At 37.9% G+C, this 15,398-nt stretch overlaps 1 protein-coding gene across 1 annotated transcript in view; it reads left to right on the top strand.

Annotated features, from left to right (window-relative positions):
- The window catches only part of LOC107686635 (TBC1 domain family member 10B-like), a 45,634-nt gene that overhangs the window by 14,793 nt on the left and 15,443 nt on the right, over positions 1 to 15,398 (top strand). The gene's annotated exons all lie outside the window — the stretch shown is intronic.

Consider the following 15,398-nt stretch of genomic DNA (forward strand, 5'->3'; position numbering starts at 1 on the left):
TACATTCAACTTCCAAAAGTGCATTCATCTTTGCCATGTTACATTCATTTAGTTGACTAGTGCTAACAAAAACATTAATGGAATTAATAAAAGCACTTACACTGACAAGCTACGCAATATCGCGTTCATAATCGAATGTGACTCATCTGCGATTATGAACGTGATATTGTGTAGCTTGTCAGTGATCTACGGCTCTGTGTATTAAATGTAGCTCCATCTGAAAGCACGTGATGGAGATTTACTATTAATCACAGAAACGGCTTTGCTGACTAGATGCGCATGACAATTCCACCTTCAATCCCTGTCGGTATGAGACTCAAACCTGCAACCTTTGGGTTACGAGTCAGACTCTCTAACCATTAGGCCACGACTTCCCAAAGTCCCGATTCTTTACATCTTTACAAGATGTAATGTTGGTCTTGGGTGTCCCCAGAATGTGTCTGAAGTTTCAGCCCAAAATACCCAACAGGTCATTTATTATAACGGCTGGAAAATGTCATTTTTGGGGTGTGTCTAAAAAAAAGAGCTGTTTTGGAGTGTATCGGTTTAAATGCAAATGAGCAGCATATTCCTGCCCCTTCTCCAGAAGAGGGCGTCGCCTATACGTCTCTCTGCATTGCATATCTACAACAATAAACAGCCGGTAGAAGCAACATGACTGAGAGCGAGAGAACTGGTGTTTAGCCATTTATCGTGCAGCCCTAAGTTTGTTTGTTGATCACAAAGTACAAAAGTAGATGACGAAAACTAGGATGCTGGGTGTATTCAAAGCGCCCCTGTTCTGTCGATTTGTGCTACCCTGTCAGATTTTGCTACCTCCCATTAAAACAGTGAGTAGTACAATTCGACAACGAAAAATGCAACCTGTAAAATTATGGTTTATTAACGTCTACACCTACCCCATGTTTTGGAGTGTATCGGTTTAAATGCAAATGAGCTGCATGTTCCCGCCCCGTCTCCAGAAGAGGGCATTGTGTATACGTCTCTCAGCATTGCATATCTACAGCAATAAACAGCCAGTAGAAGCAACATAACTGAGAGTGAGTTTGTGGCTAGAAGGGATACAGCTACAGGAAACCAACAATACATAATTTTTTCTACCTATTAGATTGTGTTTTATTAAAGTCTACTCCTACCCCAACCCTAAACCTACCCTTACAGTAATGCAGATACATTATTGTGTATACGTCTCTCAGCATTGCATATCTACAGCAATAAACAGCCAGTAGAAGCAACATAACTGAGAGTGAGAGAACCGGTGTTTAGTCGTACATATGCAAAGCCAAATGCGCTGAAAGTGGGACGAAACAGTGCGATGACTGACCTGTCATCGGCGCGGATCAATGGACCGAGCCACGCGACCGAACGAATCTCGCGTTATTTTAAAACGCTAAGCACTATAACGACATGGCATTCACAAAGGAGTCTGGAGTGATACACGTATTAAGGTAGATTTTGAGGCGCATTACCTTGAAAAATGAAAGTAATCCACAGCATCCTCAGCAGCTCAGGTGTTGGGGGAAAATGAAGACTCTTATGTCCAGTCTTGCATCCAAACACAGAGGAGGACAGCGTACAACCACTGAGGGTGGAACGCAATATTGATGTGCGCATGCGCAGTAAACCCTGGTAGGGACAATCTGACGGGTAGGATAAAATGTCAGGACACCGCCATTACTGTCTAGAGTGCCAGCGCCCCATTCCACGCACTCTAGACAGTTATGGCGGTGTCCTGACATTTTTTGATTTACTGATTGGTTGAGCGGATATATCGCATTCTGCAGAGAAGGGAGACTGGCATTTGTCGCGGTTAGGAAAAAAAGGGAGAAAACATGACGTAAAATTAAAAATGGACTTTTCAATACCGACCAGATACAATTAGATTTTGAGGCGCATTACCTTGAAAAATGAAAGTAATCCACAGCATCCTCAGCAGCTCAGGTGTTGGGGGAAAATGAAGACTCTTATGTCCAGTCTTGCATCCAAACACAGAGGAGGACAGCGTACAACCACTGAGGGTGGAAACTAACAATGCAGGGCTGTCAATCAACCCCCGTGGCCTGGCCCTATACAATGTGACGTCACACTGCGGTGAGAATCAAAACGGCAGGCCTAGTGAAACTGACTTGGTTTAAAGGGGATTAAAAAATGAGGAGTGGGTGGATTTTTATCATTGTAGGGTGGTTGTGATGCAGATACATTAAATATTGTTATTCAGCGTGAGAAAAAGGATGCAATATTGATGTGCGCATGCGCAGTAAACCCTGGTAGGGACAATCTGACGGGTAGGATAAAATGTCAGGACACCGCCATTACTGTCTAGAGTGCCAGCGCCCCATTCCACGCACTCTAGACAGTTATGGCGGTGTCCTGACATTTTTTGATTTACTGATTGGTTGAGCGGATATATCGCATTCTGCAGAGAAGGGAGACTGGCATTTGTCGCGGTTAGGAAAAAAAGGGAGAAAACATGACGTAAAATTAAAAATGGACTTTTCAATACCGACCAGATACAATACTGATTTTGGCAGAGCAGTTTCCTCTTCCTCCAGTATATATATATCTCTATTCCCAATGAAAAAACCTCCAAATTCTCTTGTTGTCCACACACACTGGGATCATCAGGTTTCTCTCTTGTTGCCAAAAGTCCCTGGCATTACTTTTGTTATCGCTCATTTACAACTTCTGTTTTATTTAAGTTCCCCTGGTGATTTACAGTAGCGTTAACGCAGGTTTGACAGAATCCCGTTCGACGGGCACTTCTCTGTCTGGCATCTGTGACTCATCTACATTTAACGACAGAGAAATTCCCTGAGGGTGGCTGTGCGTGTTGGAGCTGTTTTTTGGGGGGCCCTGGTGTAATTGAAAGGCCCAGCAGTGATTTTTACAGTATGAATCTGTCATCCAAAGCTCTGTGAGTCATTGTGAGTCATCCGGGGGGCCATCAGCCCTCTCTGTCCACCTTTTAACAAGGTAATGGGAACTGACTCATAGAGGCTTCACTCACTACACCTGAGCTTCCATGGAAGGTCTATTTGGGAAACATCTGGATGTCAGGAAACCACAGAACAACCACAGCGTACTTACTGTTGACTGAAGAGTTTTTTTAGTGGTCTGTGTCTTTAAATAGATTGTATGTTTATTAGGTTTTTAGCACACCTGTCCGTGACTTCATACCTGCCTGAAGGTATTTTGACATTTGCTTTATAAGTAACAAGAAGCACGAGTTCATTAGATTTGCTCTGATTTGCTTTCTCTTTGTATTCTGTTATGAAGCTACATCGTGGTACTCTTGTGAATGTGTGTTGACTGACACTGAAGAGAAGAATTGTTGAATATAATTTTTTTTAATTTCTTTGTGCACAAAGAGCTTCATAAAATTACGGTTGAACTGATGTCACATTGATTATTTTAACGATGTCCTTACTACCTTCCAGACTACCGTCTGGGCCTTGAACGTGTCAGTTGTGTTGATGTCTGTGCAGGGTCAGAAAGCTCTCGGATTTCATCAAAAATATCTTAATTTGTGTTCTGAAGATGAACGAAGGTCTTACGGATTTGAAACAACATCAGGGAAATTAATGACAGAATTTCATTTTTGGGTGAACTATCACTTTAAGTCTGTGTCACCGTTTGAAAGTCAAGCTTTATAGTAGGGGTGCTCCGATTGATCGGCTACCGATCACTATCGGCCGATCATCACGTTGGGATGATTGATCGGCGGTCTCTAAAAAGGCCGATCTCAAAAAAACTATCTCAAGCGGATGACGCTGCTGTGAGAGGTTTGGCATGACATGCAGCGGCACCGTCTCAGTCTCTGTCCAGCGCGGGTGAAATCATTATAATGCTGAAGGTGAGGTACTCACCGTTTGTAGTGCAAACGTGGTGCATATTTTTTCCACGCTCATGTTAACGGATTAAAGTGTTCACACTGCACACGGTTGGTGTCCGGCAGTGCGTTCAGGAGCGGTGCGTCTGCAGTAGTGCAGAGATCGTTTCCGCATCAGCTGCATGCGCTGAATTAAAGTAACAGCGCATTGTTTGCAGTACATATAAACATGGATTGACTCGAAAATGTAGTAATTACACCATAAATGCATATTATTAAAGTCTACTGTGTTTCACAGTCAACACCTATGGCTTTTTGGCTAGGTTTAAAGGGAAAGAGGACTTTTAGATAAACAATAATGGCCAATAATAGATGGCATGTAGGAAAACCTACACCGGACCGAAAGGGCACTCGATACAAGGGGCAGGGGCTCAAACCCAACCGCCCACCCCCCCCGTGCACTCTACTGATCAAAAGTAACAGTATGGATAATAAGAAATGTTTCTTGAGCAGCAAATCAGCATATTATAATTATTTCTGAAGCATCATCTGAAACTGAAGACTGGAGTAATGATGCTGAAAAATGTACTTTATCATCACAGGAGTAAATTACTACTTTAAAATATATTCAAATAGAAAAACTTTTTTATATTTTAAAATATTTTTTCATTTTTACTATATTTTTAATCAAATAAATGTAGCTTTAGTGCGCATAAGAGACTTTTAAAAAATATTAAAAATCTTACTGACCCCAAACTTTTGAATGGTAGTGCATGTATTTTTAACTACAAATTTCCATATTAATGATACTGATTTAAAAGGATAGTTCACCCCAAAATGAAAATTCTGTCATTAATTACTCACCCTCAAGTCAAGTCAAGTCAAGTCAAGTTTATTTGTACAGCACTTTTCACGATACAAATCATTGCAAAGCAACTTTACAGCAAATTAAGTTTCTACAATATTTAGTGGTAGCTTATCAGTGGTGACTGTCAGTTAATGTACATATGGCAGAAATGTACGACACTCTGTTAGCTTAGATAATTTAGAAGTTTCATCAGCTTCACCCTCAAGTCGTTCCAAACCTGTAAGACCTTTGTTCATCTTCGGAACACAAATGAAGATATTTTTTATGAAATCCGAGAGCTTTCTGACCCTGCATAGACAGCAATGCAACTACCACATTCAAGGCCCAGAAATATAGTACGGACATTGTTAAAATAGTCCATGTGACATCAGTGGTTCAACCGTAATGTTATAAAGCTATGAGAATACTTTGTGCGCAAAGAAAACAAAAATAGCAACTTTATTCAACAATTTCTTCTCTTCCGTGTCAGTCTCTTTTTATAATCACATTCAATTCAGACTTGTTGAGTCTGGAACAATTGCAATGCCAACAAGTATGCAATACCATATAGGACCTAAGTGGGACGCCTGATGGTGACTCTGGCCTTTGGTATGGTACAGTGCTGACTGAAGAATAATAAAACGGTTATCAAAACCATTTATTTTGTATTTTAGCTGTGAATCTACTTCTCTGGTCACCTTGAGCAGGGCTCTGTGCCTGAGCAAACACAATAGTCAGCCATTGACTAATCCTGTAAAATGACCTGATTAAGTCAGCCCTTCATTGCGTTTGACTGTTCTGTCCCCGAGCATGTTCTGCTGAAGGCTAATATTTTCTGTAACCCGAGTGCTCCCGCCAGACCGGCTTAATCAAATAACCGCCCAGCGCTTGTTCAGAAGATGTGAAACAGACAATGACCAACACAAGTCGTTCCATTCTGGGCGGCACACAGTTGATGAGCGTGAAGAGATGGCTTCATTGCATTTAGTCAAAAGACTGCACCGCAACTTAGGGCCCGGCTTAAGCAGGTCAGAAAGGTGAAATTCTTCCGACCCTCTTGAGTAGAGCCTTATGTTGGCTATAAATCCACTAATGACTGAAGGCTTTCTTGGGTCGCCAGTATCAGGCCACCCATCATCCAGTTGGCCTTCGATTTTGGACCATTTCATGTGTCTCCTGAACTTCTATTGGTTGAGATTAGAGATTTATCTTGAGGTGATTGAAGGTTGTTTCCAGTGTTAATTTCATTGATTAATGTTCATCAATGACATTTTTTTCACTGACGACAACGAGACGATAACGAACTAAAACTCTTTTTGAATGACAAAAACTGACAAAAATATATTGACGTTTTCGTCAACGAATAAAAACGAGACGAAAATGTTAGGGAGGGACGATTTGGGAAGAGATTCATTCAATTTCAGAACGAATCTGCTGCACAGTTAGGAGGTTAGATGTGTACATGAACCAGCAGGACAAGCTAAAATACACTTGCTGTACGTCGCATAAAATGTTAAAAAATGTCAATATGTGGGAGTAAGAGAAGAGCATATAGATAAATCTGACGACGCAAGAGAGAACTCAATTCGGTCCGGTTTTCAGAGCGCAGACACTGAAGCATACACACAAACCGAAAGCGCGTCTCAGCGAGTGAGTAGCCTACTCTTTCGCGTCGCATGAACCGAGAATTACACACAAAAATTATGTTGAATTGTCCGTTTTGACGAGTATTCACATAAACACAGTTGATTACGTCTTAAGTGAACGTAAACAGTAGGGAGAACGTGTATCAGGACATTGTATCCAAGCATTCGGTTTTAAAGGGACAGCAGCCTAATTTAGTTGCAATTGTTCGAGTCATTGATGTTAATCAAGCAACAAAAGAAAGACAGAAAATCACTCACTGCTCTTGACTGAAACACTTTAGTAGCCCTAAGAATAATCTACATTTATTTATAGAAATAAATATGTCTGCTTGAAAGTATGAAGAATATGGTAAACACGTCGCTATAAAGAATGCATAATTAGCCTATATAACCACTGGTATTTCATTAAAAAGAAGACCATGTTCTTGTTCTTTATGAGAAGTGGTTTTATTTAATTTTAACATTTAGTCAAAATTCTATGACTAAAACTAAATCAAAATTTGCTGTCAAAATTAACACTGGTTATTTCCATGTGTTGGACAGTTAGTCTTTACTGATTGAGAGAATAGGGTCATTCTGTGTCAAATCAACCACATTTCTGAAACTTACCCAGCTCAAATTTTGGATTTTGCTAATATTTTTCTGAAGAAAGATAAACATGTATAGTGATGAATATTAAATGTCATGGAAATTTTCACCTGAGATTCAGAGCCAAATTACAGGGGGGACTTCAGGGACTTCAGAAAGATGGCAGCATCATAATGCTATTGTTACACAGAGATTGGTAGGTCTATTAGTAAAATCTATGGACTTTAGCAATCTTTGTTGCATTATGTGCCAATGGTGACCATTCAGAAATGGGGAAACAGCACTTTTCAAGTTTTTTCTCTGAGGTTTTCAGGCCTGTAATTCAAAAAGTATTAAATATATCTAAATGCACTTTTAGATAATGCAATATGCCTCAATATGCCTCCAGGGGTAAATCGTTAAATTGTACACATTCTCAATGGTCAAAAACCAAATGTGGGTCACTTTGCAAAAATAACTTCTTTTCTTTTAAAGAGGAATGTCTGAAGAACAAATAATGTTGAAACTAGATGCATCTCGTTTACTTCTGTCAAAACAACTGCATTGAACATACCTGTCTGCATGCCATAAATATTCTGTTTCCAAAGTTTGCATGCCTATAACTCAAGAAGCATTAAAGATATCGCAATATGATTTTAGATGATTTTTCTGTCTGCAGGAGAACGTTTAATTTTTTTTCTTAAACATACTTTAAGATTGAAGTCTTTTCCAAATGTTGAAAGCTAAACCCTGTTTTTTATCAGTTTCCGTTTGGATTTGCAATATGTAAGGACTCTCGGGCAGTTCCATTTGAGAAAATGACTCGAGAGAATCTGGGATGCAACTTGAAAGTGAAATGTATAACAACCCAGTAATTTAAAGTGGAGGAAAAAGCCAAACCGCAGAGACATTAACAGACACGCTACGCTGGACTGCAGTTGGTTTATGCTACTGTGACTCATATCCACTGGGATATTTTTATACCCTCCCATTAGAACTAACAAGGGCTTGTTTATCTCAACGTGCAGTTATTGAAAGATGCTCTAGACTTTTGTAACTGTGTCCTGTATCAGCTTTCGTTTCAAAGCAGTGATGCTCATATGAAGCCCTACAAATACTGATAAGCGATTGTTTGCCATTATTTTAATTAATAGGTCTGTGTATCATATAATGAATTTTATTAGAAATTTGAAGCGATTGACAGGTCCTTTTTGTGTTTATAATGAGGCTAAGACACGCAGAATTAAAAAAAAAAAAAATCTCCTCCAACACCTTTTCTCCAGGTTCAAGTCCTTGTTGGGTGTTTGGCCCCTGACCTGCAATCAGGCTTAAAGGCCCATTAAAGTTGAGTACTGGATGTGATGAGTCTAAGCTCAGTATCAGCAGGTCAGTAGCTTATGGATGCCTTCAAATCTACTCATAAATGATCTGCCACTTCACATGAATTACAAAAGCCAACTGTCTGAACATATAATTAGAAACTGATTGCTTGAATTCAAACGGCAAATTTATAAAATTTAGATCAGCTTTTAATTAATATGTATGTTGAAGAATTTTATAATTCCTTAATTTAAATTTAGAAAAGATTTATTATAGAGTGAAGTAAAAAAGTAGTTTTGAGGAAAGCCATTTAAAGCTAATTAAAGACTGCGTATGGTTGTTGCATAGAGCTTGCTACTATTTTTATTTACATTTTATAAAACGTGTTTCTGTATATGGGGGAAGTCGTGGCCTAATGGTTAGAGAGTCGGACTCATAACCCAAAGGTTGTGGGTTCGAGTCTCGTACCGGCAGGGATTGTAGGTGGAGGGAGTGAATGTACAGCGCTCTCTCCCACCTTCAGTACCACGACTGAGGTGCCCTTGAGCAAGGCACCGAACCCCCAACTGCTCCCCGGGCGCCGCAGCATAAATGGCTGCCCACTGCTCCGGGTGTGTGTTCACGGTGTGTGTGTTCACAGCTGTGTGTGCACTTTGGATGGGTTAAATACAGAGCACTAATTCCGAGTATGGGTCACCATACTTGGCCACACGTCACTTACTTACAAATAATTAAATAACAGTAATAATAGAGCATGTGGTTGTGGCATGGCACTTGCTGCGGTTTTGATAATATGACTTTATTTTTTTTATGTAGATACATACGTTTTACATGTAAAAAATAAATTGATATTATACTATATATACTACTATATATATAATTTATAATTTGTTTACATGTAAAATCATTTTTTTATTTTTGATATTTTCATGTATATATAAAATGTAAATTGTAAATTGATTTGTGATCTAGAAATAGTGCAGAATCTGAAATATATCGTAATCATATGGCACTTGCTGCGGTTTTGATAATATGACTTTATTTTTTTTATGTAAATACATACATGTTTTACATGTAAAAAATAAATTGATATTATACTATATATACTACTATATATATAATTTATAATTTGTTTACATGTAAAATCATTTTTTTATTTTTGATATTTTCATGTATATATAAAATGTAAATTGTAAATTGATTTGTGATCTAGAAATAGTGCAGAATCTGAAATATATCGTAATCATTGACGTTTCTCCCTAAGGTTGATTGGAATATAGCACAGGATTTGTGCAAATAGAAGGAGCACAGTTAATCAGCATGAAGATGCTTCGATTTTGTGTTTTACTGTCTGCCAAACCTCCTCATGTCTGCTTCAATCTTTTTAATATCCTCAAAGGTCAGTCTGAATTGCGTCAGCAGCACACATGGTGACATCTCTGTCAGAAACAGATGGTTTATCAGTAAATATTTTCATGTGCCATTTTGCCTCAATCAAATCTAATGCCAGAAGTCAGTCAGCCAGTGAGACTATTAAAGGAATAAGTCACTCATCTCTTTCCAAGCCTGCATGCATTTATTTTACTCGGTGAAACACAAAAGAAGGTATTTTAAAGAACCATTTTTGTCCAATGAAAGTCAGTGGCATCTAAAACAACACTGATTGGACTTCATTGACATCCATTGTATGGACATTAAAAACGTCAAAAATTATAATAGAATTTTCCATTCTAATTAAAAATTATTATTTTTTTTTTTTTTAGTTTAGTTTGGTTTTTCATTTTTTTTGCTTATTAAAATAAAATAAAAAAATTGTTCTTACCTTTTCTTAAAGAATTGAGTGATAGAATTGTCAGTTTTGGGTGAACTACGTGAGCTTGTTTCTAGATGAGGCTTTTTTTTGTGTGTGTGTCTTGTGTCACCCATCTTAGACTTCCTGTAATCACATGTCCCACAGCTGTACCATAAATCTCATCAAAGGGAAAGCAGGACATTACAGTAGTTTAATCACCAGCACGCTACCTTTACTTTGTGGAGGTGCAGGTCTTTTCATCTTAAATGTTTTAAGTGGTGGTCTCTTTACTTGAGTGTTTTTTATATTGTGATGGATTGTTTGGCTGCAAGTTCAAAAGTTAGCCCATTTCCTTTGTATTCACATACATAACTTATTGTGTTCCTTGGCTCCATCTCAGGACTTTTACTGTTGTCATTGTTAGGCTCTATGTTATCTGTTTTGCTGCGGCATAATATTTCGGTATGTGCAAACTGCACGCACAATGTTACACTAAATAACTTTGTTGAATGGAAAGCTGATTCTCGCGGGTTTAGTTTGGACTCGGTTAGATGTGTGTTGTTTGCTAGAGGGTATCCGGGAAATCCGACAAAGATATACTGGGCCCCTAGGTATAAAGGTAACGGAAATAAATGTATAATAAACTTTTATTATTAAACATTTTTCTGGTGCATGAGAACGTAGAGCCTCCTCCCTCCGGGTGTAATGGTAGTGAGTTATGGGAGTTTTAATGGGGAATTATGGGAACAGGAAGCTTTGAAGCTGGATTTTGGACACTGATAAGACATCCTGCATGTTCACACCTCTTTCATGAGCTTGATTTAAGAATAATTATGAACCTTGTGAAAATATTTCCACTCTAACGAACCCTGTAAGCAAAACCAATAATGACAATCCCTACCAGATTTTCTGAATGCTTTTATTTATTTATTTATTTATTTTAAATGTATTTATTTATTTTTAGTTTTTTAAAATTAATTAAATTATTTATTTATTTTGCCTTTTTTCATTAACATTACATGAGAGAGCTGAGCTGTTTGTACCAGTGAATTCGTATTATGTCAACTTACTACATACGTCATTAAATATTTTTTATCATTTTATTTTATTGAGCTTTTATTGAGCTTTTAGTGATTATATGTTGTGGAGTTCAAAAGGAAACTACATTGATATTCTACAATTTAAAATCTAAATTCTTAAAAATTGAATCCTGGAAATTAACATTCCGAGTTTTAGGATCATCCAAATAAAGTCTTGACATATGATGCAAAAATTCGAAAATATGTATTTTCACAATTGGAATTAGTTTAAAACCCCCTTATGCTATACTATGCTGTACTATACTATACTATATACTATACTTTTTTTTATATTCTATTTTTGTACTTTATTACAAGAGATCCGGTCTTTATGAAATGGGAGCTGGCGTCCAGAAGGAAACTTCAGGTTTAATCTTGTTCTTGCAGAGTTCCTGTGCACAGACGCCATGGTTACTGGTTGTCAGGCCAACTTTGTTGCTCTTTGTGCGTCAGAGGAAGTGGCAGATATCAGTTTCAGAGCAGGAATATGCTTGACCTGCAGCCCTGCACTCAACCAAACATGGCATGCACAAGCAGATTGTGACGGTAGCAGATCTGATCTGGTGCAGTAATGTGATTTGTTGCATAAGGCTCTTGAAATGAAGAGCTTCACAATATTTTACGCATTTCAATCAGATGTCTTGTTTTCTATAGATTTAGTTGCGGTGTTGCCCTCAGGGCTCTTTAATTTGAGTTATTAGGTGATATTTATGATTCTCGTCCAAATACAGCTAAAAAGGCTTATACCATTTATTGCTCAGAGGTCACAAAAATATGTGCAAAGAAGTGCAAAAGTGCAAGTGCAGAACGTTTTCAGGTATCAACCCTTCCTCAGTGCCATGTGCTACCAAGCAACAGCTGCGCTCATTAAAACATGTATTACCGTAATAAAATAATTACACAAATAATACACAAATTTAACAAATTGTTAAATTTAAACTAACACATATATATATCTCAAATCTATAACAGAATACAGCAAATACATTTAAAAGTCATCCCAAATGATCATACAACTATATCAACAAAATATACAAACAAAATATACATATATACCAATAATGATCTCATGACTCATGGGCTCGGAAGATCTGTTTAATGATTTTGTGAGGTTTTTGAATAATATGGTTGAGTCCATTAAATTTAATTTAGAAATCAACACCCACTCAGTTGCTTTTGGAATCTGAAAAATTATCGTCAACTTCATATTCTAAACCAACTGATAAAAACAGCATCTTGCATGCGTCGAGTGCACACCCATCTTATTTAAAGAAGTTGTTACCTTACACTCAGTTCCTTCGCTTGAAACGCATTTGTAGTGTTGAATCTGATTTTGAACAAAAAGTGGTTGATGTATAAGCGTTTTTGACTTGGGGGTTATCCAAGTAAGTGGTTAGATGACGCTTTGGAGAGGATAAGAAAGGCAGTCTGTAAATTGGCAAAACATAAATCTTACTCCGTAGTATGCACTACCACTACCTTAAAATCGCCTGTGGCTCACCATTTTGAAAGACAGAAAGTGAAGTGACGTGGCCAAGTATGGTGACCCATACTCGGAATTAGTGCTCTGCATTTATCCCATCCAAAGTGCACACACACAGCAGTGAACACACACACGTAGCAGTGGGCAGTTTTTTTTTGCTGCGGCGCCCGGGGAGCAGTTGGGGGTTCAGTGCCTTGCTCAAGGGCACCTCAGTCGTGGTATTGAAGGTGGGAGAGAGCGCTGTACATTCACTCCCCCCACCTACAATCCCTGCCGGTACGAGACTCGAACCCGCAACCTTTGGGTTGCAAGTCCGACTCTCTAACCATTAGGCCACAACTTCCCATTTTGTTGAGATGTCTCATTCAGTCTTAGACCTAAATTTTATAGCTATTGAAAATTTGACAGACTCATAGTGGAGGGAATTTAGAACGTAGACTTTTGCAAAAGGAATGTAGGTGGATTTTTGATCTTAAAAGTCTGCACCCTCTTGGTATGAATGAAGATTTGTCTTTGAATTGTTTCTTAAAGGTCCCATATTGTCAAAACTGAAATTTCCTTGCTTTTTTCACGATAACTGAGGTCTAGGGGCTATTTAACTACCATATAAGTTTCAAAACAGTCAGTCCACAGTAAAATGCACACAGCCTGCATAAAGTAGCTGTGATTTTTCACGAACCGTTGTGACTTCCGTAAAAAGTCCAGTTTCCCCTTTGTTTTACTGCCTCCAGCTAGCGCTGTGACATCGGCTGACCCTAGTTATCTGTGGTTGGCCTGGCCGTGCATCACTCAGAAAACAACAGACCAATCAAAAGATAGGCTCATGAATATTAATTAGACAGGTCAAAATCGACCTGTTCTCAGCAGAGCTCCTGAGAGAGGAGCTGTAAAAATATATTGAGATGGTTTTTGGTACTTATACCGCAAATATATATTCTTAAGGACATCAAAACCTAAAATAAAACTCCAGAAAGGTGTACAATATGTGACCTTTAAAATAATTTAATGATATATATGGGGGACTCGAAGAGTACTTGGGAATGATGTTTATTGATTGTATACACAAAAACTGATGTAAATAACTATTGTTGGAGTCATGAGATCATTATTGGTATATATGTATATTTTGTTTGTATATTTTGTTGATATAGTTGTATATGGATCATTTGGGATGACTTGTAAATGTATTTTCTGTATTCTGATTTGAGATATATATGTGTATTTGTTTAAAAGATCTTCGTGATACTAGGGGTATTACGGTAATGTTTTAATAAGCGCAGGTGTTGCTTGGTTTCCCACAGTATGTCAAATTTTCTATTAGATAAAATTATATAATATTATACCCAGAAAGGTAGTAAGGGCATCATTAAAATACTGTAGTTCATGTGACATCAGTGGTTCAACCGTAATTTTATGAAGCTACGAGAATACTTTTTGTGGGCAAAGAAAAGAAAAAGGACAAAGAGAAACAAATTGTTGAATAAAGTCGTTATTTTGTTTTGATTGCGCACCAAAAGTATTCTCGTAGCTTCATAACATTCCAGTTGAACCACTGATGTCACATGGACTATTTTAATAACCTTACTACCTTTCTGGGCCTTGAACATGTCCGTTGCATTGCTGTCTATGCAGGGTCAGAAAGCTCTCAGATTTCATCAAAAATGTGTTAATTTGTGTTACGAAGATGAACAAAGGTCTTACAGGTTTGGAATGACATGAGGGTGAGTAATTAATGACAGAATTTTTGATTATTGTGTGAATTAACCCTTTAAGCATTGATCATAACTTAATGAGGTTGTTACCATTATTTAGAATGTTATAGATCTAAACTGTGCCTATTTTACCAATAACATCCAATGTGTTTTCTGAAATCTAAATAAACTAGGTAAACCTAACCGATGTTATGTATATACGGTACGCTGCGTTTAAAATGTCTTCTGATAATATAACAGTGGTTGAGTGCTCAGTAGCACACATACACACCAGATGTGTGTGTATTGTCACTAATGCGTTAGCATTATGTTATCATTGTTTACACAGCCTTTTTCTGAGTCTGATGCGGTGGCCTTCTGGTTATCAGTTGAGTAATTTTGGAGGAAAGCTGCTTTTCAGCATCACCTAAAGCTGGGCGTTTTTTTCAAAGAGCGTATGTGAGGGCTGGAGAATGTCTGCAAGCGTGGATGAGTTAATGAGACTTTATCCTATCCTGCCAACTTTACCATTTGTATTTGAACGTTCCCCCATTTGTGGCGTCAACTGGAGTTGAAAATACAATGAGAATTTCTCCTGTCGAGCAGCACAAAAATGATGGGAGTACTTATGATTCTCTCAGAATAGCCCTGTCATTACTGCATTAGGATAAACCTTTATTTTGCATCTGTTAATGTATTTGGATCCTGCTCTTTGAAACAGATGCCACTGGGTCGACTGTGGTGACGTGGTCCATTAACTTTCATTCTCTACCAAATTGTACCCCTGAATCTCTACAAGGGATACCCCTTCAATTGTTTCAATAACTTATCTCTTGTCATATTTTAGCTGTGTGTCATTGAAAAATCCATCAGAAAATACAGTAAATGAGAAGTTTTCTTTTTTATATATATGTCCTTTAGGGCCTTTGGTGCTTCAGGGAGGTAGGATGAGCTCCAGTATCTTCCAGCGTTTTCTCATGAACCTGCCAGAACTTGTTTTTATGAGATCCACTGTGAACTAAAGCCTTTAAACTGCCGCTGATGAAGATTGATTGTGAAATTAAGGCTTTCTCCAAAGCCTGGGTTTAAAGTTTAATTGTAGTTGCGAAGTATTTCAAATGTATCTTTGACTCTTTGTATAGTT

Source organism: Sinocyclocheilus anshuiensis, unplaced genomic scaffold (assembly GCF_001515605.1).
Source record: "Sinocyclocheilus anshuiensis isolate Anshui unplaced genomic scaffold, SAMN03320099.WGS_v1.1 scaffold1102, whole genome shotgun sequence".
Lineage (NCBI taxonomy): Eukaryota > Metazoa > Chordata > Actinopteri > Cypriniformes > Cyprinidae > Sinocyclocheilus > Sinocyclocheilus anshuiensis.